This window comes from Sturnira hondurensis, unplaced genomic scaffold (genome assembly GCF_014824575.4).
Source record: "Sturnira hondurensis isolate 20B ecotype Veracruz unplaced genomic scaffold, ASM1482457v3 Scaffold0007401, whole genome shotgun sequence".
NCBI classification, from domain to species: domain Eukaryota; kingdom Metazoa; phylum Chordata; class Mammalia; order Chiroptera; family Phyllostomidae; genus Sturnira; species Sturnira hondurensis.
The window spans coordinates 7,029,034-7,055,854 of record NW_028080032.1 but is presented as its reverse complement, the minus strand read 5'-3'; the positions used below and the strand labels follow the sequence as shown (position 1 = coordinate 7,055,854).

At 44.0% G+C, this 26,821-nt stretch overlaps 1 non-coding gene and 1 pseudogene across 1 annotated transcript; one reads left to right on the top strand and one right to left on the bottom strand.

Moving 5' to 3' along the window:
* The first annotated feature begins 385 nt into the window (after positions 1-385).
* On the top strand, positions 386-1,641 carry LOC118990944 (keratin, type I cytoskeletal 18-like; annotated as a pseudogene).
* Positions 1,642-22,725: 21,084 nt separating this feature from the next.
* Positions 22,726-22,885, bottom strand: LOC118990952 (U1 spliceosomal RNA). Its single transcript, XR_005067318.1, has one exon. It is a non-coding gene; the product is annotated as a U1 spliceosomal RNA (small nuclear RNA).
* Between the last annotated feature and the right edge of the window lie 3,936 nt (positions 22,886-26,821).

Here is a 26,821-nt window from a genome sequence, read left to right as displayed (position 1 = left end):
CCTTGACCAGCATCCCCCCATTCCCTTTGTCGCCGGCCCCTGGCAACCACCATTCGACTCTGGGTTTTTCTGAGTTTGGCTTTAATAGATTCTACATGTAAATAATATCATAACAGTATGTGTCTTTCTCTGTCTGATGTATTTCACTTAGCATAAAGCCCTTCTGTTTCATCCAAGTGGATGCAAGTGGCAAAATTTCCTTCTTTCTCATGAGTGAGTAATACCCATTGTGTGTGTGTGTGTGTGTGTGTGTGTGTGTGTGACATCTTTTTTATCCATCCATCTGTTGAGGAACACTTAGGCTATTTCTGCTGATGTCAGAAATGCCCGAACTGACCGCCACTTGAACCTCAGTCTTAGCTCCTCGCCTTCCTTGTTGAACAACATGAGCTTCAGCACCTGTTCCAGCTTCTCCATAAACTACCAAGCCCTGGGCTTCATACAGTCGCCTGGCCACTGCGCCTGGCTGGCCTGCATCAGGGCCAGTGTCTATGTAGGTGCTGGGCACTCAGGCTCCTGGATCACTGTGTTCCATTCCACCAGTGCACTGGGCCCGGCCGTGGTGATGGCCAGGGTTCTGGTGGGCATCCAGAGCGAGAAGGAGACTATGCAATGCCTGAATGACTAACCACCTGGCCTCCTACCTGGAGAGTGTGAGAAGTCAGCAATGCAGGCTGATAATCTGAGACGGGAGAGCACAAAATCAGGAAACACCTGGGGAGGAAGGGGCTCCAGGTCAGAGACTGAGGGCATTATTTCAAGACCATCGAGGACCCGAAGGCTCATTTCTTTGCAAGTTCCGTGGACAATGCCCGCATTGCTTTGTAGATTGACAATGCCATCTTGCTACTGCTGCTGACTTCAGAGTCAAGTATGAGACAGAGCTGGCCATGCACCAGTCTGTGGAGAGTGACACGAATGGCTCGGAAAGGTCACTGATGACACCAGTACAACTTGGCTGCAGCTGGAGGCACAGATGGAGGCTCTCAGGTAGGAGCTGTTCTTCATGAAGAAGAACCACGAGGAGGAAGTAAATGGTCTACAAACCAGACTGCCAACTCTGGGCTGACCGTGGAGGTGGAGGCCCCCAAATCTCAGGACCTCAGCAAGATCATGGCCCGCATCTGGCCCAGTACAATGAGCTGGCTGGGAAGAACCGAGAGGGTCTAGACAAGTACTGGTCTCAGCAGACTGCTGAGATAGGAGCAGCTGAGAATGCATTCATGGAGCTGAGACACGCAGTCTAGTCCTTGCAGATCGACCTGGACTCCATGAGAAATCTGAAGGGTCACTTGGAGAACAGCCTGAGGGAGGTGGAGAGTCGCATGGTGGAGTCGGGCCATGCAGGTGGGACAGCTGAACAGGATCCTCTTGGGCCTGAAGTCTGAGCTGGCCCAGACCTGGGTGGAGCGGCAGCACCAGGCCCAGGAGTACAGTGCCCTGTTGAACATCAAGGTCAGGCTGGAGGCCAAAATCACCACCTACCGCTGCCTGCTGGAAGAAGGGGAGGACTTCGATCTTGGTGATGCCCTGGACAACAGCCACCTTCAGGATTGTGGACGGCAAGGTGGTGTCTGAGGTCAAAAGCACCAAAGTTCTGAGGTATTAAAGGCAGCAAAAGTGAGGCAGGAGGACAATAAAAAGTTCTGAGAACATTGAACATGAAGAAAAAGGAAGAAATGAAAAGAAAAGAAAAGAAAAGAAAAGAAAAAGAAAAACAGATCCAAACCTGTAGAGGATTTTGATGAATTTATCTGAGCCAAACTGATGACAATAACCAGGAAGGAAAATCTCCATGGATTGAGAAAATGTTCCCGAGAATGGCAGTTTCGCAGCTTATTTTATACATTAGAAGCAAAGGAGGAAACATAGGGCGGGGTGAAGGTGACACAAAACCCACTGGTGGTAAGTTAGGAAGGAAGGAGAAAGCAAAGCAAGGAAAACTCTGAGGTTGGATAGAAAGGAGAAGGGGGAGACATGTACCTCTCTGACATTGGTGGGGACAGGAGAGTTAACAGTTCACATCTGCAGCACCAGGGATGATCCGCTGGAACAAGGTAACAATGGGGGATTCTGTGGTCTCATGCTCTGGTGGGAGATTGTGCCCTGAGGGGTCTAGATCAGCAGGCGCCAACCTTTTTGGCACCAGGGACCAGTTTTGTGGCAGACAATTTTTCCACGGATGACAATTTTTTTATAGATGGGGTAGAGGGGGGAGGCCGGAGATAGGGCTCAGGCAGTGATGCAAGTGAAACTTTGCTCACCTGCCCGCTGCTCACCTGCCCACTGCTCACCTCCTGCTGTGCAGCCTGGTTTCCAATGGGCCATGCACTGGTACCGGCCCATGGCCTGGGGGTTGGGGGACCTCTGGTCTATATAAAGGGGATCACTCTGACATTCCGAAGATATGTATCACAGATGCAAAAAGACAGTAGATGAGCTCAGCCAAGGTAAAGATTGACTTCATTAAGAAAGATACAGCCTAGGACATGGCTACCTGCATGGCTCACTTTTAGTTAGAATGTTTTAGTTTCAAAACCATCACATGTATGACTTCTGGCCAAGATGGAGGCATAGGTGAAGACACTGAACCTCCTTGCACAACCAAACTTAAGGGCAACAAAGATTTAGAAACAAGAACACAACCAAAACAGACCGAAAATTGAACTGTATCGAAGTCCAACAACAAGGAACCATTCATCCAGACCAGTAAGAAGGGTGGAGTCGGTGGCCAGCGGAGAGGAGTTGCTGCAGGAAAAGGTGGTGGTAGCCGGCCAGGCGTGCGCAGGGATGAAAACCCAGTGAGGCTCACAAGTGGACTCTCATTCATGCACAGATAAACCAGGCAGGTTTAAAAACGGTCAGTGAGACAGATTGCGCAATCCAGGGCCCCAGCAACTGGAAATAAAGCCTAAAAGCACTGATTAGAAAAACTTTTGGGGGTTCAGCTGCCGAGAGAGATCTCTCAGCCTCACAGGAGAGTTTGTTGGGGAGACCCACAGGGTTCTAGAACATACACAAGCCCACCCACCCAGGAACTAGCACCAGAAGGGCCCAATTTGCTTGTGGGAAGTGGCAGAGAAGACCGAAATCTGAGAGAGAGTGGAACAAATGCTATTTCTCCTTCTCTGACTCCTCCCCCAGACACTACCCAGCAACTGGGTTGACCCACCCCAGTGAACACCTAAGCTTCTGCCCCTCATTTGTAACAGGCACGAACAGACCAAAACATTATGGCTCAAGCAGAAGAACAACTCAAAGCCCCAGAGCCAATACTTCTAAGTGACCAAGAGATAGCCAACCTATCAGATGCACAGTTCAAAACACTGGTGATCAGGATGCTCACACAACTGGTTCATTGTAGTCACAAATTAGATGAAAAAATGAAGGCTACACTAAGTGAAATGAAGCAAAATGCTTAGGGAACCAATAGTGATGGAAAGGAAACTGGGACTCAAATCAATGGAATGGACCAGAAGGAAGAAAGAAACATCCAACAAGAAAAGAATGAAGAAATAAGAATTCAAAAAAAAATGAGGAGAGACTTAGGAACCTCCAGGACATCTTTAAATGTTCCAACATCCAAATTATAGGAGTACCAGAAGGGAAAGAGGAACAGAAACAAGTGGAAAACTTATTTGAACTAATAATAAAGGAGAACTTCCCCAGTCTGGCAAAGGAAATAGACTTCCAGGAAGTCCAGGAAGCTCAGAGAGTCCCAAAGAAGGTGGACCCAAGAAGGAACACACCAAGGCACATCATAATTACATTAGCCAAGATTAAAATAAAGGAGACAATTCTAGAAGCAGCAAGAGATAAGGGGACAGTCCCCTACAAAAGAGTTCCCATCAGACTGTCAGCTGATTTCTCAAAAGAGACCTTACAGGCAAGGGGCTGGAAAGAAGTATTCCAAGTCATGAAAGGCAAGGACCTACATCCAAGATTGCTCTATCCAGCAAAGCTTTCATTTAGAATGGAAGGGCAGACAAAGCACTTCTCAAATAAGGTCAAGTTCAAGGAGTTCATCATCACCAAACCCCTATTATATGAAATGAAAGGGACTTATCTAAGAAAAAGAAGATAAAAATATGAACAGTGAAAGGACAGCAAACTCACAGTTATTAACAACCACACCTAAAACAAAAGCAAACCAAGAGGACAGCTAGATTAGGAGTGGAACCATAGAAATGAAGAACACATGGAGGGTTAGCAACAGGGGAGTGGGAGGAGGAGAAGGGGCAGAAGGTACAGAGAGTAAGTAGCATAGGTGGTAGGGAGAAAATAGACAGGGGGAGGGCAAAAATAGTAGGGGAAATGTAGAAGCTAAAGAACTTGTGACACATGGACATGAACTAAAGGAGGGGAATGTGGGTATGAGGGGGTGTGCAGGGTGGAAGGGGATGAAGAGAGAGAAATGGAACAACTGTAATGGCATAATCAATAAAATATATTTAAAAAAGAAAAAAAACCCCAAACCATCACATGTGGTTACTTTTAGTGTGTGGGTTTGTAAGGTTGTCATGCAAACCTTCCCTGAGCTTGTCAGGCTATTATGTGGCCTTTTTTTGTCCACACTTTATATCTTGGCTATTGTGAGTAGTGTTGCAGTGAATATGTACAGGCAGGTATCTCTTTGAGATAATGATTGAATAAGCTTTGGATTAATACCCAGAAGTGGGATTGCTGGATTGTAAGGCAGTTCTATTTAGAAATTTTTGAGAAACTGCTACACTGTTGCCACAGTTGTTATACCAAATTGATAGGGGAACTCAAGAGATAAAGATTTTAGCTGTAACATAAAATGAAATAAAATGAAGGTAGTTGTCCTTAGGATCTAAAAAAAAAGATGTTAGCTTTAATTATAGTTACCAGACTTAAGTGATTAATGCATGTGGAAAGCTGTTACCCCATGACTGGAATGCGGACCTGTGTGACTCCAGGAGGCTGACCTGCACTCCCACCTTTGTGCCCCAGGGGGCCTCTCCTCTCAAGCCCCAGGAGATGGTATCTGAGCCATTGTGTTCCAAGGAGTGATGTCTGAGACACAGATAAAGAACTGTGGATCAGCAGATAAAGGAATCCTGGGAAAGTCAGCTCCGATTGGTGTGGTGCATTGGACTGGGCACTGTCCTGCAAACCAAAAGTTTGCCAGTTTGATTCCAAGTCTGGGCACGTGCCTGGGTTGCTGGCAGGTTCCCTGGTTGGGGTGTTGAAGAGGCAACTGATTGATGTTTCTCTCATACACCAACATTGCTCTTCCTCTCTGTCTCTCTCCCTTCTTTTCTGTCTGAAAAGAAATACATAAAATCTTTAAAAAATCACAGGAAAATCTCTCCTGGACTGAAACTCTCATCTGATTAACCTTTTTTCCAACCCCTTTACCTATCCTTTTCTTCTCCTTATAAAAAGTTTAGCTTGAGATGAGATGTAAGATGGTTTTCAAGGTACATTATCTGTTGTCTTCTCAAATTGCCGGCATCTGAATAAAGCACCTATAAAGATTCAATTCTTGTCTCTACTTACTGGTTCCGGTACTGACAGGCAGTGCAAATGCTAGCTTTTCCCGTTCCATTTTCAGATGACTCTGGTGGGATACCTTCAGGGCTCTCTGGTAAGTCGGGGTCCTCGGCAGGGAGTCTCACTGACTTGCTGAAGTGGGGGGCTCCAGGGTGCAGGGGTGGAGTAATTTCACTTGGGAACTCTCCTTCTCTGATTCTTGACACTCCCTGTTGCCTTCACTTTAGACTGAACAGCTGCATTTTCTGGTTCAGGGTTGCAGTACTGAGCGATGACTTAGAATGGTTGTCGGGAACTGAGGGGCCTTCTGGTTAGAGTGACATTACAGAGCTCTGTCTGGTAGACGGGGTGGGGAGGCTCCATTCTCAAAACAGCCCTTTGGGGTAAATCGTGGCTGATTGGTCGACCTATGCTTGCGAACTTAAGAAAATGTCATTCTCATTGTAATATTGCTTGGCTTATGTATAATCTGGACTCGGGAGAATGCTGGCCACTGGGCAGGTCTTTGAACTGCTATACTATACTGCAGTTAGAGTTGTTTTGTCAAAGAGCAGGGGAATGGGACAAAATATCTTACATACAGGCTTTTAGGACTGCACATAGTAAAGATGCAGAACTAAAAAGAAATAGCTGAATGGTCCAGAAGAAAGATAACCTGCCTGTGGCAGAGAGCAGACACTCATAAAAGCGGGACCAGGGAGATCAGGATGGATGCTGCCAGCATGGCCAGGGTCTCCATGGACCATCCAGCCCAAGGGGACCCTCTTCCTTTCTTGGCTGAGGGAGAAAAGGAGATGAGCCTGAACTGGTCTGTCCATCCTGAACCCATCAGGGCACCAAATTCATTGGAGGACAAACCCCCCTAGGGCAGGGCAATCATATTGCAATGGAAAAGGACACTGGAAAAATGAGTGCCCCAAGTGAGGGCAAAGGAGGTCAAAGTCTGAGAACTCAACAGTTATGGGAAAGGAAACAGCTCCGATGAGCGATGAGGATGGGGCTCAGAGGTCAATCATTACAACAACCTGTGAAAGTCACCCCAGGCATCTCGGATAAAACCAATGGGGGGGGGCAAATTGTAGACCTTTTTAAATTGATACCAGAGTGACATATTCTGTGGTCAAAAGACCTCTAAATAAACAGTAACTGGAATTTCTGAAAGCCCTGAAAGCCAATTTTTCTTGAAGCCATTAGAATGTGCTGTAGGAGATAGAGTTTTCCTCTCCTGGGAAGGGATTTGTTGTTGAAACTCCATGCTCAAATCATTTTCTTTCCAGAAGAATGACAGCTCCACCTACAGCTCCCCCCAGAGCATGCCCAGCAGTTCCTTAGGCCAGATCCCCATCAGAAAAAGAAGGGAGCTTGGCTGGTGTAGCTCAGTGGATTGAGCAAGGGCCTTGTGAACCAAAGAGTCACTGGTTCGCTTCCCAGGCAGGGCACATGCCTGGGTTTCAGGCCAGGTTCCAGCATGGGAGCACGAGAGGCAACCACAATTTGGTGAAGGAAATAGACATACCAGTCCAGGAAGCACAGAGAGTCCCAAGTGAGATGGACCCAAAGGGGACCACATCAAGACACATACTTAAAATGCCAAAGGTTAAAGATAGAGAGAGAATCTTAAAAGCAGCAAGAAAAAAGCAGAGAGTTATCTTCAAAGGAGTTCCCATAAGACTGCCAGCTGATTTCTCAAAAGAAACTCTTCAGGGAAGAAGGGACTGGCAAGAAGCAGTCATAGTGATGAAAAGCAAGGACCTACGACCTAGCTTACTCTATCCAGCAAAGCCATTATTTAGAATGGAAGGGCAGATAAAGTGCTTGCCGGACATGGAAAAGCTGAAGGAGTTCATCATCACCAAGCCCTTATTATATGAAATATTAAAGGGACTTCTTTAAGAAAAAGAAGAAGATCAAAACTAGGAACATTAAAATGGCATAAACTCACAACTGTCAACAATTGGATCTAAGAAACAAACCAAGCAAACCAGCAGAACAGAAACAGAATCATAGATATGGAGATCATTTGGATGGTTATCATTTGGGAGAGGGAAGAGGTAGAATGGCAGGGAAAGGTAGAATAGGGGCGAAAGGTGCAGAGACTAAGAAGACCAGATTGGTAGGCACAGAATAGACAGGTGGGTATTAGGAACAGTATAGGAAATGGAGCAGCCAAAGAGCTTATATGCACGACCCGTGCACATGAACTAAGACGGGTATTGCTGGAGGGAATGGGTGGTACTGGGTGGAGGGGGGCAAAGGGGGAAAATTGAGACAACTGTAATAGCATAATCAATAAAATGTATTAAAAAATAAAAGCAATTGCTAATGTATTCCCAGCTGGAGAGTGTGCAACTTTTTTTAACTGTACTAAAAACTTTATTATGCTTTCAGCCCACATGGAGATGAATTGCAGCACTACCACTAATGTGTCTTATGCCTTTAGTCACGTATTAGGATGGTTTCTCATATGTGGAAGGACTGTTTATTCAACGGCTAAATGATTACTTCCATATGGAACTAACCTCATAGAAATGAAATAATTAAAAACCAACAGTGGGGAATGGTAGGGGAACTCAAAGCTTAAAGATTGTAGCTGTAGCTATAGTTGATAGGCTTAAGTGATTAATGCAGGTGGAAAGCTGTTTTTCCAGCTGGAACTGGAATGCATGACCCCTGTGACTCCAGGAGGTCGGCAAGCGATTCACCCTTTGTGCTACACAGGGTCTCCCAACCAGGGAGATGGTATCTGAGCCATCGTGTTCCAGGGATGGAACATTTGTGATCCAGATAAAGAATTGGTGATCAGCAGATAAAGAAGTACTAAGAAAATCATTGCCAACCTGAAATTCTTACCTGATTAACCTTTTCCCCCAAACCCCTTACCTACCCTTTTCTTCTCTTTATAAAAAGGTCAGCTCGAGATGAGCTGTACGATGGCTTTTATGGCACATCCCCTGCCGTCTTCTCAGATTGCTGGAGTCTGAATAAAGCACCATAAACATTCGATCCTTGTCTCTATTTATTGGTTCTTGTAGTGACAGGCAGCATGAATGCTGACTTTTCCCGTTTCAAAATTCCATTCTGAAGTGGGAGTCAGTCTTAACCTGGGAATCTGATGCTATCTCCAGGTAGTTGAGTTGAGTTAAATGATAGGACACCCCGTCCACGTCTGCCAGAGAAATGAATTGAATTGCCGTGGGAAAACCCTGCTATCCGAAGTGTTTTTGTGAGAGTGGAGAGGAAGTTTTCCTAGGCCTTGCAAAGGGAAGAGCCCTGACGGAGATGGGAGGCCCTGCAACTTGGCCCCAGCAGACTGCTGCAAACCTGGGCTTGCTTTTAATAAGCTGAGTCAGTGAACACACATGTTCCTTCTGCTCTTAGGGCTTCTTGTGGTAGCCATGGGCACACCTCTCTGCCCTGCCTTGCCAGTTCGTGGGGCTGAGCATGAGCATCATGTCTCTGGGAGCCGCTGGTGGGCGTGGAGACCAGGAGTGCGGCCCATTCCAACCTGGCTCTCAGAGTCTACAACCTTGTAGCCCTCGGGAGAGGAGCCAGAACTTTCCTGCCCCCATTCTTCAGTCAGAAAGCTTAGGCTCCCGGCCAGGCTAGGCAGTTGAGCCTTCTTGGCTCCTGGCTTCTCTCTCCTCAGCTCTCTTCCTCCGACCCCTACCCCAAATCAGTGTCCTACAGGGAGCTGAGTGCGTGATGTTAATGATGACTTTCTCAGGAAAGCCCATCTGCTTTCACAGCTTAACCTTTAATTGCTGGGAATTGCCTGTCCACAGCTTAGACCTGTGGTTCTCAAAGTCTGGGCTCCAGACCAGCAGCCTGAGCATCATCACCTTGGAACTTGCTAGGAATGCAAGTTTTGGGGTCCCATGCCAGACCTGTGGAATCAGACACTTTGGGGTGCAGCCCAGCAAAGTGTGTTTGAAGGAGCCCTCCAAGGGACTCTGATGCTCACCCAAGTGTGAGCACAGCTTGGAGCTGTTGGTGGTACAAGAGGTGCAGAAGGGGTTGGTCTGGCTCCTGCCCAGATCCCCTTCAGCCACAGGTGCCCCATTCCCTGGCTCCTGTGAGTGAGTGCTGGCTGCAGGAGCCTTCAGCTGGCCTTTCCTCTTGAGCATTGCCCTGTGCTGAATCACTATGCCCAGAAATGCCAGGGAGATTATGTATGTACACACCCACCTCCCCCCCACCCCCACCGTGGGCCACAGCCAGTGACTGATGGACAGGGTGTAACAGGCTGGCCCTTGTCTCAAGGTGGGACGCTCAGTATAAATTACTCTTTGGAGACCCTCTGAGAATTAGGTCAAGGCTAGACTTGAGTTACTCTAAGTCGCTGCTTATCCCAAATGCCCAGAGCTGCTGTTGGTACCACAGGTATGAATTACGCATAACACCCTGGTGTAAAGGAAAATGTCATTTGGCTTGCTTTAGAAAAATAAAAATAAATCTGGCTCAGAGGTCATGCCTGCCAAGATGACTCTGCTTGGTTACCTTGTCTGAAGGCTGGTTTGCCGCCAGCCGGGAGGGACTCCTGCATGGGGGAAGCCGCGGAGCTCCCTGGTCAGCAGGCCCCGGTGGCCACCGCTGTGACCGGTTATTTTCTTCTTGGTCTCAGATAATCGGCTCGTCCCGCCCTGGTCCACATGTCATGGTGACATGTTTCACAGGGAACCCAGGAAATCCAAAAAAATAATAATGATTCTCCTCCCCTAACTGCCCTTCCTGAGAGGGGAGAGAGGAAAATGTTTACTTATTGTTCTCAGTAGGAAAAAACAAAAGAAAGACAAGATAAGAATTAATTTCTCCAGTCAGTGTTTGGGGGCTATCAGAGCAGTAGCAGTCGTGTGTGTTTGTGTGGGAATATGTGAGCATGTGTGTAGAGGCTTGTTTGTTGTGTGTGTGTGTACAGAGGTGTGTTTGTGTATCTGTGTAGAGGTGTGTTTTCATGTGAGCTTGGGGCTTGGGTCTCATTCTAGAGAGAGAGTAACTGAGACCAGAGGCCTTATCACTCCCTGAGAAGGTGGCAGTCTCTCCTTCGGTCCCAGTTTTCTGTCCCAGGCCTCACAGCTGACACAGCTCTCACCTGCGACCCTCCTGAAGTCCACTGGGAACACAGAAGGTGGCACCAGACAGGACAGTGGGCTGACTTGTGGGAGTTCCAGCCACCTCCCTGCTTGGGACACTTCAAAGGTCTGGGGTTATGAGTTGGGAGCAAAAACAGAAAAACTGAATAATTATTGCCCCAAACATACCCAGAGGCCCAGGGGGTAAAGGAGAAGGAGAGTCTAGTTAAACAAAAATATTAAAATACCAGACAGAAATATAGGAAAACAGTGACAACAGTTTTATTCCCTGGGAGCTGTGATTACAGATGATTTCTATTCATGTCTTTGTGTTTATTTGCATTTTTAAATGCTCTGTAATCAACACTAATTGTGTGTACAATAATTAAAAATGAAACTGTAAGAATGTGACGCCCACAACGCCTACTCCTTGAGCTTCCTTTCCCACCGCTACCGTCAGAGGGAAGCTCCTATTTCCTCAACTGTGTGTTCTGAAAGCTTCTCAGTGCATGGGAAAAACGGGAAGAACAGAACAGACACCTGTACTTAGATTCAAAACTGGTAATATGTTTCATGTTTGCTTTCTTTATGTACACAGTTAAAAATCTATGCTTTGGGGGGGAAACATTGGATAGTAAATTGCAGATACGATATTTTACTTTTAGGTTGTGAATACTCACTTCTGTGTACATCTCCTAGGGATAAACCTTCCCAAGAACCCAGGACGGTTTCTTGTGCAATGTCCTTTGGTCTGGCTTAGAGCCAGTCTTCCTGGGAAGTTTCTCTGGGCTGCCTCACCTGTTCAGATCCCCCCCAGACTCAGGGTCTACTGCCAGCCCCACCCGCTCTGTGAAGCCCTCCCTGGCATTATCAAATGATATTCTGATCTGCTGTCTAACTGTTCATGCGACATTTCTTGAGGAGAACAACTCAGACCAAGTCCCAGTCTTGCCTTCCAGGAGCCCCCAGTCTGGGTGTTGAGGCAGAAAACAGGCAATAATGCTGAGTGTGGTGGGAGCTGCGGGAGGCACCAGGAATTGGTACCAGCGGAGCCAGAGGACAGGGTGCTTCCTTGAGGCTGGGGGCGGTCAGCCCAGGTATTTCAAAGAGGCAGATGGTGTTTGAGCTGAGGCCTGATGGATGCACAGCAGGATGCGGAACCAGGGGCAGCTCAAGACTGGTGGAAGGTGCACTGGGGTTAGATTTTCATGTTAGAAAACGTTCCCTGCCCGCAGGCTGAGAAAAATGGTTTGAAAGGTGAACTACTGAGTGGAGAACGGATTGGAGGAAGGCAGAACCGGAGGCGCAGGGACACACTGGGAGCCATGGCTGTCGTCCAGGAGGTAATGGCAATGTAAACTTGACTGGGTGGGATGAGGGGTACGAGACAGGTATAATCAGTCGGGTTTGGCTCTTAATTAGATGTAGGAAGATAAGCAGGGAGGTAAGTCAAAACTGGATACGGCATTCAAATTTCTGGTTTGAGCAACTGGATATTGGTGCCTTTACTGGGTCAGGTGGATTTAAAAAAAAAAAAGAAATGGCATTTTACGGGTGGGAGAAGTAAATGAGCTTCCTTTTGCACAGGTTTTGTTCAGCTGCCGGTGGCTCATCCAGATGCAGACACGTGACGGTGGGGAGTTTATAGGAAAGGTCGGGGAACGCATCTGGGTGAAGATACAGATTTGTGGGACGGAAGCACACACACAGCAAACGAAGCCACACCTGGGAACGAAGAATGTGGCTTGAGAGAAGTGGGCCGAGCCCCACACCTGCCACATCGAAGAGTTAGAAGAAAGGCTGAGAAGGGGTGGCCAGAGAGGTGAATGGAAAACCAAGACCTGGTGCCCACAGAACCTAGAACACTGCCAAAGAATGAAGATGTTATAGTTGAGGACAGTTTCAGTGGAGTGGCAAGGGTGGAAGCAAGATTCCAGGGTCTTGAGTGATAGGTGGAATAGAACTCAGGGAGATACAAATAAGGGTTTGCTCTGTGAGTGCCAGGAAGTAATTGAAAATGGGGGTGGGGCATGGGGGGGTGGGACCTGGCTGGTGTGGCTCAGTAGACTGAGTGCAGGCCTGCGAGCCAAAGGGTTGCTTATTCGATTTCCAGTCAAAGCACATGCCTGGGTTACAGTCCAGGTCCCCAGTAGGGGGCACATGAGAGTCACCCACACGTTGATGTTTCTCTCCCTCGCTTCCTCCTTCCCTTCCCCTGTCTCTAAAAATAAATAAATAAAACCCTTAAAAAAAAAAAAGAAAATGGGGGATGGATGAATAGACGGAGGGAGAGCTCTTTGAAACAGGGTCTCCCATTCTCTGTTGTTCCTCAGCATCCAACCAGAGGAGAAAAGTTGTGATGGGACATGGGGGTGGAGGAGGAATGTGGCAACTTCCAAATAAACACACCATCCAGGGAAGCCAGCCAAGGCTGGGACCAGAATATCTGGAACGGAACCCACCTTCCTTCTGCAGCAGGAAGTGGTATTGCGAGCCAGTTGACTGGAATTTCCGAGCTGTGAGGATGTTCCTGGTGGATGCTGTCTATTTATTTATTTTTTCATTCACCAAAAAGAGTTGGAATTAAGTGACGGGCCCCCCGGCCCCCACATTCCCTCCCACAGAGGAAGCGCTTTATTTAGCCTCATGTTCCTGGTTGAAAAATATCCCTGAGGCTTGTAGGCTTCTGCTGGGTTGTTTGTCACCCTCCCTGGAACATGGCAGGATGTTAATGAATGTGGCAGGATCGGACTTTTTGGATCCTGGTTTCAGCTGAGATCCTGAGAGCTCCATCCCAACCTCCGCCCCAAGAGGAAGTTCCGTTAGACCCCCTATGCAGGACATGGGAAGAACTGTCAAAAACCAGCTTTGGGAACCTTAGGTAACCCTCTGTCTCTGGCCCATAAAAGATGGCGAGGCAGAGAGACAGTTTAAAATAGGAGAGACTTTCTTTGGAGACTCCAGAGCTATGACTGTACCTCCTTTGGGAAGAGGTAGAGGTGTGCTTCCCCTTATCTAGTGCCAGGTTAGAGGGGCTCTGACGACACCACTCAGAAAGCTTAATATGTGTCCCTGGAGCTTGCAGGACCCAGCAGGCTGGTATCTGATTCACCCCAGAAACTTGATTTGTGAAAGGTTGTGCCTAGAACTGACTGTTTGGGGTCTGAATGGGAATGCGACTGTGTTTGGGAAGTCCCCACAGTCTGTGGGGTTGTGGGTCAGAGGGGCCCGTCTTCTTGTACCGAATATGGCTATATACAAGAGGCAAAGAGAGTTGTTTAGATCCTTCCCCAGAGGGCTACCTAGCCTGAGGTCATGATGCCCACACAAGGAGCCTGGAGGTGAACACACAATGCAGATATCTGGGTATCCGTAAGAGGCAGCTTGGAAAGGGCACCTAAGCAAGAGATAGGACTGGGACCCCAGGCTTTCTCAAGCATTTACAGGAAGCATTCCTGGCTGTACAATAGGCATCTGTCCAGCAGCAAAGATCAGAATATAGCTGTTACCGTCATGTCTGTGATATTGTGACTTATCATAAAGAATATACTTTTGGTTTTTGTCACCAGTTCCGGGCACAAAGCTCCTGAAACCCTTGGTATTTCCTAAGTGATAAGAGTAATAAAGGTGTCACAATATTCATAACAAACCTCTGTCACCCACACTGAGTTTATGTGAATGGCGAGACTTTTGGAAAGCACCGAAGGGTGGGGCTTGGTTGCCAAGGGAGCCAATTCTGTGATTAGAGAGCTGGGACTGTCTGTTCTCCTCCCCCACCTAGGGAGTGGAGGGGGCTCTTGACTGAGTCCAATAATTTAATCAATTATGCTAATATAATGAAGCCTCCATAAAACCCAAAAGGATGGGGTTCAAGGCGCTTCTTTGGTTGGTGAGCACGTGGAGATCCTGGAAGAGTCGCATGCTAGAGAGGTATGGAAGCTCTGTACCCCCTTCCTTATACTTTACCTTACGCATCTCTTCCACCCAGCTGTTCTTGAGTTCTATTCTGTTATAATAAACCACTGGTTTCACAACTAAAATGTTTTTCTGAGTTCTGTGAGCCCCTCTAACAAATTGCTCAAACCCAAGGAGGGAATTGTGGGGACCTTTAATCTATAACCACTAGTTCAGAAGCTCAGGTGACAACCTGAATTTGCAATTGGTGCCTGAAGGTGGAGGGAGGGAGGGCAGTCTTGGGGACTAAGATTTGACCAATCTCCAGGTAAATAGTGTCAGAACTGAGTTGGACTGTAGTCTGCTCAGTCAGTGTCTGCTGAGAATTGCAAAACTGCTTGCTGGTGTTGGAAAACACACATACATGGGAACATCCAAGTCTACTATTTCATATGCCCTTAGGATGCTTATTAAGCTGAATAACAGATGTCATAGCATAGAGGTTGATGAATGAAAGTTAAGAGTTTTCAAAGGTGAAAAAAAAAGTAAAGGTAAAAGAAAAGAAGTTTTTTGGGGAAGATTATTTAAATGTCAGATGGAGCATGGATAAATACACCTGAAGCCTTCTAAGGGTTTAAAGGGGCAGGATTGCTAAAGAAACTTTAAGCCTGGTCTGCAACCTTTAAAGCAACCCGAGACCTGCACCAATCAGAAGCCAGCTGTGAAAGCTATGCAGAACCAAGGGAGGCACTTGGTTTAGAGCTCATTTTAAATAGAGAAGAGTTAAATTGGTCAAGTGGGCAATGCCACTGCCAAAGACAAAATGAGCAGAACCAACACAGCCAACCCCAAAACTCACTCCATTGTCAGGGTAATGAGTTCCATGATTTCTGCCCACCCACAGGGCTTGATCATAGCTTGGACCACCAATGGTGGGGCCAGTTTCCCTTTCTCCCATTTTTCAAATGAGAGTTTTTGTTGCAGTTACCTTGTTTCCACTCCAGCATCGCATACATCCCCATGTGTGGTGGGGGCCAGATTTCTTGTCTTTTATTTTATAGGTCACTGAACACAGAGAAGGTTATCTGGACCCGATGCAGGGAGCCCCACATCTCCCATTGACCTGAAGTGGGACTATTCGTTGGATAAGACTTTGGGGTCATCTCCCTGGGGTAAAGGAAAGCAATTTCTTACATAAGGTCAGAAGGGTTTGCATGGCCACAGGGGTGGATTTAAAAAGATTACTTGATTGTACCTCATCTTCTCTATTTGCCTTTTTATTCTATAGCAACAGAAAGTTTTGCTAGGCACTTGATTGTCCAGCTATGACCCCATTTCCCAGATTCCTCCATAGCTAGATGTGCCCATGTATTCAGGTCAGTGGGATAGGAATGGAAATGATGTGTACAATGCCTAGGTTGTACATTAAATGGAAGTTTACTTCTGTTCCTTCTAGTCTAATTTTCATTTCTGAAATGATTTTTAATTTTTTAAAATATATTTTATTGATTATGCCATTACAGTTGTCCCATTTCCCTCCTTCATTCCCCTCCACCCTGTACACCCCATCTCCCCTCAATCCCCCCCTTTAGTTCATGTCCATGTGTCGTAAGTTCTTTAGCTTCTACATCTCCCACACTACTCTTGCCCTCCCCCTGTCTAATTTCTACCCACCATCTATGCTACTTATTCTCTGTACCTTCTCCCCTTCTCTCCTCTTTCCACTCTCCTGTTGCTAACCCTCCATGTGATCTCTATTTCTGTGGCTTTGCTCCTGATCTAGCTGTCCTCTTGGTTTGCTTTTGTTTTAGGTGTGGTTGTTAATAACTGTGAGTTTGCTGTCCTTTCACTGTTCATATTTTCTATCTCCTTTTTCTTAGATAAGTCCCTTTCATTTCATATAATAGGGGTTTGGTGATGATGAACTCCTTGAACTTGACCTTATCTGAGAAGCACTTTATCTGCCCTTCCATTCTAAATGAAAGCTTTGCTGGATAGAGCCATCTTGGATGTAAGTCCTTGCCTTTCATGACTTGGAATACTTCTTTCCAGCCCCTTGCCTGTAAGGTCTCTTTTGAGAAATCATCTGACAGTCTGATGGGAAGTCCTTTGTAGGTGACTGTCCCCTTATCTCTTGCTGCTTCCAGGATTCTCTCCTTCATTTGAATCTTGGCTAATGTAATTATGATGTGCCTTGGTGTGTTCCTCCTTGGGTCCACCTTCTTTGGGACACTCTGAGCTTCCTGGACTTCCTGGAAGTCTATTTCCTTTGCCAGACTAGGGAAGTTCTCCTATATTATTTGTTCAAATAAGTTTTCCACTCGCAGCTGTTTCCTTCCCCCTTCTGGTACCCCTATAATTCGGATGTTGGAATGTTTAAGGATGTCCTGGAGGTTCCTAAGCCTCTCCTCATTTTTTTGAATTCTTATTTCTTCATTTTTTGCTGGTTGGATGTTTCTTCTTTCTGGTCCACTCCATTGATTTGAGTCCCATTTTCCTTTCCATCGCTATTGGTTCTCTGGGCATTTTGCTTCATTTCACTTAGTGTAGCCTTCATTTTTTCATGTAATTTGTGACCAAAATCAACCAGTTGTGTGAGTATCCTGATCACCAGGATACTGTTTTGAACTGTGCATCTGAGAGGCTGGCTATCTCTTGTTCGTTTAGAAGTATTAGCTCTGGGGCTTTGAGTTGTTCTTCTGTTTGAGCGATAATGTTTTGGTCTGTTCGGACTTGCTATGTATGAGGGGTGGAGCCTTAGGTGTTCACCAGGGTGGAGCGACCAAGGTCGCTGTGTTGTGATGCTGAGTATGGGGGTGGGGTCAGAGAGGAGCAATGGCACTTGTTCTGCTCTCTCTTGGATTTTGGTCCTCTCTGCTGCTTCCCATGAGCAAATTGGGCCTTCTGGTGCTGGTTCCCAGGTGGGTGGGCTTGTGTACATTTTAGGACCTTGTGGGTCTCTCCAACAAACTCTCCTGTGAGGCTGGGAACCTTTCCCGGCACCTCAGCCCCCAAAAGTTTTTTCAATCACTGCTTTTAGCTTTATTTCCTGTCACTAGGGCCCTGGGTTGCGTGGTCTGTCTCACTGACCTTTTTTTTTGCTTGGTTTATCTGCGCAAAAATATGTGTCCATGGTCAGCCAACCACCTTTCGAGTCTCACTGGGTTTGCTCGTTTCCTCCCCACACCTGGGTCTGCCAACCACCGTCCTTTCCTGCCAGGACCCCTCTCTGCCGGCTGCCGACTCCATCCCTTTTATTGGTCTGGATGAATGGTTAGTTGTTGTCGGACTTCTGTACAGTTCAGTTTTCTGTCTGTTTTGGTTGTGTTTTTGTTTCTAAATCTTTGTTGTCCTTAAATTTGGTTGTGTGAGGAGGCACAGTATTTCCACCTACACCTTCATCTTGGCCAGAAGTCTGATTTTTAATTTTATTTACGTTTCTTTCTTGAGTGCTGTCAATTCATGTCCAAGTTTTTCTATTGAGACTTACGTTGCTATTTCTTATACAATCTCATTATCCTTGAGCTCATTAGGATATAGTAGATTACATTTTTGATCTATTATAGATTATATTTTTAATCTGTTTTGTGGTCACTTCTTTTGACTCATGTTTATTATCTGTAGGGATGTTATTTTGCTCCTTATTTTCTTTTTTATAAGAACGTGGCATGAAATTTGGCCTGGATCATTTTTTTCTTAAAATATATTCTATTAATTATGCTATTCCAGTTGTCCCCATTTCCCCCACTTTGGCCCCTCCCACCCAGTACCACCCATTCCCTCTGGCAATCTGCCACCCCCCTTAGTTCAAGTCGATGGGTCATGCATATAAGTTCTTTGGCTACTCCATTTCCTATACTGTTCTTAACATTCCCCAGTCTATTCCATACCTACCAATTTGTACTTCGTAATCCCTGCACCTTTCCCCTCCCAACTGATAACTCTCCAAATGATCTCCATATCTATGATTCTGTTTCTGTTCTGCTTATTTGCTTAGTTTGGTTTTTTAGATCTAATTGTTGACAGTTGTGAGTTTATGCCATTTTAATGTTCCTAGTTTTGATCTTCTTCTTTTTCTTAAAGAAGTCCCTTTAATATTTCATATAATAAGGGCTTGGTGATAATGAACTCCTTTAGCTTTTCCTTGTCCGGCAAGCACTTTATCTGCCCTTCCATTCTAAATAATGGCTTTGCTGGATAGAGTAAGCTAGGTCGTAGGTCCTTGCTTTTCATCACTATGACTGCTTCTTGCCAGTCCCTTCTTCCCTGAAGAGTTTCTTTTGAGAAATCAGCTGGCAGTCTTATGGGAACTCCTTTGAAGCTACCGCTCTGCTTTTTTCTTGCTGCTTTTAAGATTCTCTATATTTAACCTTTGGCATTTTAAGTATGACGTGTCTTGGTGTGGTCCTCTTTGGGTCCATCTCACTTGAGACTCTCTGTGCTTCCTGGACTGGTATGTCTATTTCCTTCACCAGATTAAGGAATTTTTATTTCATTATTTTTTCAAATAAGTTTTCAATTTCTTGCTCTTTCTCTTCCCCTTCTGGCACTTGTATGATTCAAATATTGGCATGTTTGAAGTTGTCCCAGAGGCTCCTTAGCCTATTCGCCTTTTTTTTGATTCTGTTTTCTTCTTGCTGTTCTGATTGAATGTTTCCTTTTCTTCCTTATGTTCCAAATCATTGATTTGATGCTCAGCTTTATCCAGTCCACTGTTGATTCCTTGTAAATTTTTCTTTATTTCACTTAATGTAGTCTTCATTTCTGCCTGAGTCTTTTTTATGCTGTTGAAGTACCCAATGGGTTCCTTGAGCATTTAATAGCTGTTGTTTTGAACTCTGCCTCTGATAGATTGCTTATCTCCATTTTGTCTAGTTCTTTTTCTGGAGTTTTGTTCTGTTATTTCAATTGGTCCATATTTCTTTGTCTCCTCATTTCACAGCCTCTCTGTGTTTGCCCCTATGTATTAGGTAGAGCAGCTTTGACTCCCTGTCTTAGTATCATGGACTATTGTAAAAAAGTACATCTGTAAGTTGGATAGGATGGAGCTTTCTGTAATCACTGGGGCAGGGCAACCCTTCTCAACCAGGTAGATGGAGTCTCAGATATGGTGTCAGTGCTCTGTGGCTCTGTGTGGGGGAGGGCTCAGAAAGGGGACAATGCTAGTGCCTGGCCTCTGGAGTTTGTCTGGGAAGACGTTGTCCCCTGGCACTCACCCTGATGACAGACACTTCAGTTTCTCCTTGTATGCTGCTGGTGCCCTTCAGCTGTTGCCTTGGTCTTGGAGAGAGTCTGCATAAGTTCTAAGTCCATTTCGATCTCTTTAAGAAGAGATTCCTGAGAATCCCTTAGTTTTTTCCACTGCCCCAACCCCTACTGGTTTTTACAGCCAGGAGCTGTGAGAGCTTATCTTCCTGGCCTGGAACTCTGGTCTGGATGTTCTAGCGAGGGGCTGGGATCCCTTTTTCTCAGGTATCCTTTCCAAGTTTTATCTACTACATGTGAGTGTAGAACCAGTGGTTCTACATCTCTACACATCTCTGTGTCTCTGCCCCTCCTACCTGTCTAGATGAATGTGACTTATTTAACTCTTTGGTTTTCGGACTTCCATACAGCTCAATTTTCTGATGATTCTGAGTATTTTTGCTGTGCTTGTGTAAGGAGGCAATCTGTGTTTACTCAAGCCTCCATATTGACTGGAAGTTCTGATAATTTTCTATTGCATATTTCCATGTGAAGTTAGTTTTCTTGAACTTTTAGAAGGAAACTGGTCATCACTTTCAGTACAAGGTGAATAGAAGCAGTGACATTAGATTTCCTTTCCTTATTCTAGAATTTAAGGAGAAACATTTAATGCTGCTCCATTAAATATGATTTTTAAAGAGCTTTGGTGGCCCTGGCTGGTGTAGCTCAGTGGATTGAGTATGGGCCCGCAAACCAGAGGATTGTGGTCTGATTCCCAGTCAGGGCACATGCCTGGGTTGCAGGCCAGTTCTCAGCAGAGGGCTCATGAGAGGCAACCATACATTGATATTTCTCTCCCTCTCTCCTTCCCTTCCCCTCTAAAAATAGATAAATAAAATCTTTAAAAAAGAGTTTTGGTGAATGCCTTTTACCGGTTTGGGAAGTTCCATTCTATTTCTAGGTACCTAAGACTTTCTATTTTTAATAGGTTTGATTTTTTTAAAGTTCTTAATTAATTAATTTATTTTTCGACAGAAGAGAAGGGAAGGAGAAACAGAGGAGAGAAACATTAATGTGTGTGGTTGCCTCTTGTATGCCCCCTACTGGGGAGCTGGCCCACAACCCAGGCATATGCCTTCACTGGGAATTGAACCCTTGACTCTTTGGTTCGCAGGCCAGTGCTCAATCCACTGAGCTAAACCAACTGGGGCTAATAGGTTTGATTTTTTAAAAATTATTTAAACATTTAAGAAAATCTTGTATACTTTTGAAATTCTTAATGAGGCCCTGACTGGTGTGGCTCAGTGAATTGAGCACTGGAATATGAACCAAGAGGTCACCAGTTCAATTCTCAGTCAGGGCATATGCCTGGGTTGCACGCCGGGTCCCCCATTGTGGGTGTGTGAGAGGCAACCAACTGATGTATCTCTTGCACATCAATGTTTCTCTCTCTTTCTTTCTCCCTTCCCCCTCTCTAAAAATAAATAAATAAAGTTCTAAAATTAATAATGAAGTGGATACTTAATATATTTATTGTTGAACCATTTCTGATTCTAGAGATAAATCCAACTAGCATATGACATATTGTTGCTTTAAATACATTGCTTGATACAGTTTCTACAATTTTGCTTTGATTTTTTATATGTTTATAAGTGATATTGCTCTGAGATAATTCTTTCTCCTGTTCTTGTTCGATTTGAGTATCAAGGTGTTTCTAATCTCATAAAATTAATTAGGCATGCTCTTTTTCTATTTTCTGCAACAATTTGCATGAGATTGGAATGATCTGTTCTTGGATGCTTTGAAGAAACTACCCACAAAACTATTTATTAAAGCATAGATTTTTAAACTTTTGATTAAATTCCTCAAATGGAATTTAATTATTGGTTACAACATTATTTAGCTTTTCTATTTCTTCTTGAGTCAGTTTTGGATATATATATTTTCCAGGAAGTTACCCATTTCATCTACATTTTTAGGTTTAGTAGCAAGAAGTTATTTATACTTTTTTGTTGTTTGTAATTTAAATCTGTTTTTTCTATCATTATGCATTTCTAAAATTTTTTTATATTGCTAAGTTATGTTTTCTTTCTTATATGTATATATGTACTTAATTTATAAATTTTATTTAATTCTCTGTACTTTCTTTGGATTTATTCTATTATTCTTTTCCTCATGTCTAATGTTGGCTGATTAACTTGACTCCAGCCTTTCTTCTTTTCTGTTATTATCATTTATGGCTGCCTGTCACTCTTACATCGTGTTTCCTAGAAGTAGAGCCTAAAATGGGGATTCTTGTGTATATGATGTATTGAGAGAGGGCTCTCAGAGTAAGGTAGCTGAGAGAAGCTGGGTAAGGTAGAGGAATGGGTTCAGCAAGGATGTGTTCTCAGCGGGAGGCTACTTGGGCCTGATGCATGGGGGCTCTGAAGCATGACTGGCCACAGAATTGGCCCCACCTTGAGGCAAGTGGGCTGGACTTTGGCACCCCTATTTGAGTCGCAAATTGGCTATAGACTGCCATGGAGTGGGGGTGGTCTACACTGACGTGTGGGAGCATAATCTCCCAGGTCTGATGGCTCCCGTGAACTGAGGGCAGGTCTCTGGAGAAGGGCAGCCATGAGCTGCTAGCAGGCAACACTCATAGAAGCTGGGGATGCACACACTGACCTGTTAAAGGGCTGTGGTTAAAGAAAAGGAAATGGTCAGGGCACCAAAACCAGCCACTACATTCATTAATATATTGTATTTTTATTATTTCATATTTGTAAGTTTTCATGATTTTATATGCATTTATTATCTTATCTGTAATTGATTTAGAAATACGTTTAAATAATGTATATATGTGAGTTTTCTGGCTACCCTTTTGTTAACTAATCAAAAAGGTATTTATAAGTGACTGCTTTATATTAAGAGAAAGTTAATGATACTCATTCTTTGCCATTGGTTGTGAATGGCAGAGAACACGTCCTCCAGCTGAGAACACATCCTTGCTGAATCCATTCCTCTACCTTATCCAGCTTCTCTCAGCTACCTTATTCTATGGTCAATTTCCCCCCTCAGGGGAGAGTGCAAACGCAGTCCCACTACCACCAATTATGCAGTTGAGTTTCCCACATTTGGGGACATCACAGGGGTCAACATATCTGGATTGCAATGGATGAGCCTCGCTCTGGGAAAACCGCCTTCGTGATCATGGTATCTCCCTGCCAGGGAAGTATCCTATAGTCAATTTTTGTAAATATTATGTAAGTATTTAAGAAGGATGATTTTTTGCCTCTTGCTGGGTGCAAGGTTCTATATATGCCTTTTATTTATTATTATTTTTTCCAGTTAGAAAAAGGTAATTTTGAAGTTAAATTTTATTTTTTTAAAATAATAACATGTGCATATGGATTTTAGGCAATAGAGAAAAGTACCAAGTAGAAAGCCACAAGTCTCTGAATTGCCTCATTTCATGGTAAGCATAATTTGAGACATCTCTCTTTGTATTTTTCATTTTCATGAAAATGAAATTTACTATGTTTTACATACATGTGTATGTGAGTATGTTGGGTCATGATATCCTATGTATTTCTTACTGTGAGCTGGTGTATTAGTCATTTATTGCTGCCTAAGAATTACTTCAAAATTTACTTAACACGACAACCATTTGTTATTTCACCATTTCTGAGGGTCATCAGGAGCAGCTTAGCTAGATTGTTCTGGTTCAGGGTCTCTCTCCAGGCTGCAGTCATCTGAAAGCTGTACTGGGACCGGGGGATCTGTTTCCAAGATGTCTCGCTCACACGGTTAGAAAGTTGGTGCTGGCTGTCCATTGAAGGCCTCAGTTCTTCACTGTGTGGCCCACTCTATAGGGTCACTTGAGTGTCCTTGCAACATGGTTGCCGGCTTTGCCCATAGGAAACAACCCAAGAGAACAAGGCAGAAATGGCGATGTCTTTTATGACCTAGCTTCAGAAATCACACGCCATCACTTCTGCCATATTTGGCTGGTGATACAGACCAACACTGATATAATGTTGGAAAAACTATATGGGGGGGTGTGAATACCAGAAGACAAGGCTTATTACAGGACCTCTTGAAGGTGGCGGCCACAGTTGGGGTAAAAAAATTTGAGAACCTGACTTGTCTAATCACCCACTTTGTGCATAAACCTCAAAGTACCACCAAACTCTGAAGACTGACCATTCACATGTAGGTTTTACTATTGTGATTACAAGATACTAACAACGTTATTATCTTGACCTATAGTGTGGCCTATAGTCAATGATCAATGAGTAGTTGTGGAGGCCACTCACTGGAAGCACATCATAATGAACATGACTTTCAACCAGTCTTTCATACCTTGGTCATTTCAGCAGTCTTACTGGTCTCTGTTTTCATCCTTGGCCCCCTCAGTGTCTTTACCATGCAGCAGCCAGAAGAACCCAGCCCATCCTTTTTAAAAAACTTTTTATTATGGACATTTTTAAACATCAAATGAACCTTCATATATACACTAGCAGCTTTAACGGTTACTAACCTCTTATTCTATGCATTGAAAGAGAGCAGCAAGGCAAAAGAACCTAGGTAGTATTGAAGGAATTACTGTAATTCTATTTTTTGTTTTATAGCACAAATATCAGAGATTTTAGGAAATAAAATTTAAAAACCCCATAAGAGTTGAAGCTGTGTTATGGCTAAAAAGCTTGCCTGCCACTCACCAAGTGATATAACTAAAGGCTGAAGAAATCTCCAAACCCCTTAAATAGGATGAGAGGTATTTTAAAACATTGAGAAGCTGGTGTAACTGATGTGTCACATGGGAACCATTGCTGAAGTTTTGAAAATCAGTTTCCCAGAAACTTTCTGCTGACTTGGAACAGAAGCTGTTTAATTTCTAGTGTTGTGATTATATTGGGGAAAAAATAAAGACATATGTTTAGGCAAATAGAGAATGATGACAAAATCACACATTCTTTCAATACCTAAAAATTGTACTGTCCATTCTAAAAACACTAAATAAGTTAATATAGTAAACATGTTACCAAAAGAAGCAAGTCTCTGTTATGTTATATGTAGCTGCTCTTCATGTAGTTTAATTTCCAAAACAGAATACTTATGAACATGAAAGAGGGAGCCATGGGTACTTGTATAAGGATAGCAGGGACTCTCCTAAGTACACCCAGGTCACCCTAATTTTCAATTACAAAGCAATTTCTGAGAATGACATTTTCCTCAAAGAAGTTATTGCGGCTGTATAATACAATGTAGGGATGCTAGCTGGGACAGTGCAGGATTAGCTGAAGGACACATAGAATAGGTGTACAGGACCCATGGGCCACCAATCCACCTAGGACAATTGTCTTAATGCATTTTGTGGGCATATATTTAAACAATGAAACAATAAGCTCAAGGGACAAAAAGAAGGAAAACACAGATTAGAGGGCCAGAGGCAAAGAGAACACAGTGAGTTCTATTATATATTTAATAAAAGTTCCAGAAGTTGAAGAACCAGAGAAAAGACAGGGATGGAGGCAATATTTCAAGAGAGAATAGCTGAGAGCCCTGGCTGGTGTAGCTCAGTGGATTGAGTGCGGGCCTATGAACTACACGATCGCGGTTCGATTCCCAGTCAGGGCACATGTCTGGGTTGCAGGCCAGTTCTTGGCAGGGGCCAGTTCCCAGCAGGGGATGCACGAGAAGCAACCATACATTGATGTTTCTCTTCCTCTCTCCTTCCCTTCCCTTCTAAAGATAAATAAGTAAATAAATAAATAAATAAATAAATAAAAGAGACTAGCTGAAAAGTTTCTGAAACTATTGAAAGATACCAGTTTATGGATTATGGATGCTCAATTCCAAACAATCTACCTAAAAAGAAATCTGTACCTACATACATCATAGTGAAACTACAGAGGACCAAAGAAAAATCTTAAGAGCAGCTGGAGAAAAAAAAAGACAGATTACATTTAGTTAGATGACAACAGTAGTGAGAAGAAAGTGGAATGATATTTTCATTGTATTGGAAAAATTCACAAGCTTCTATACCCAGCTAAAACATCTTTCCATTGAAAAAAATATATTCATGTATTTTTCCATTGCATTTATTTCCCAACCCTAGACAACACTGCTTTGTTATGGCTCTGCCATTTGCCCAATTCTCAGGAGCTTCTAAAATGGAAAATAAAACCAGTGCTACCAGATGCTTTAGGTGGGGGAGAGAAAAGTAATTCCAAGGGCAGGGTACTGGTTGTCATCAGAAAGACTGTCTATTTTGAAATATGCTGGTAAAAGCCACAGACAGAAAGATATGGCTTAAAGGAAATGCATAATGAATTAATTTCAAGGCTCTTCTGTTTAAACAGGTGGGGTAAAATAAGAACTTTTAACTCAATGATAAAACAAAGAAACCAGTACAAATGGACAAAGGATTTGAACAGGCACTTCACAACAGCAATCAATGCTCATTGATATATAACGGTAGGGTGTACACAGCCCATGGGGGTGGGAGGGTGGGCACACTTGGAGTGACCAGCTCAGGTGAGTGGGGAGGCTGTACCACTGAACCCAACAGGACACCTACTATAACAGACCACTCTACCAAGCCTGGGAGATACAGCAGCTCTACCTAGTACACAGAAACAAACACAGGGAGGCTGCCAAGATGAGGAAGCAAAGAAACATGTCCTGAATGAAAGAACCAAAAAAAAAACTTCAGAAAAAGAACTAAACGAAATTGTAACTCTCAAATGTTGGTGGAAAATAAAATTGATTTAGTAAATTAGACAATACCCAACAAAATATGTAGACATTCTTTCATCAGCTGTTAAACTGCCACATCTTTATAGATTAGTCATGAAAACTAAAAACAACTTAAATATAAATCAATAGGAGATTGGTTAAATACTTACAGTATACTGTGTAATGAAGTATTATACAATTGTTAAAATAATGGGAAAGCTCTGTGTGTGCCGATATGGGGAGATATGAAAATATGGTATTATTATTATTATTTTTTAAAAATTATTTATTTATTTATCTTTAGAGGGGAAGGGAAGGAGAGAAGGAGAGAAGTATCAATGTATGGTTGCCTCTCGTGAGTCCCCTGCTGGGAACTAGCCTGCAACCCAGGCATGTGCCCTGACTGGGAATCGAACCACGATCGTGTGGTT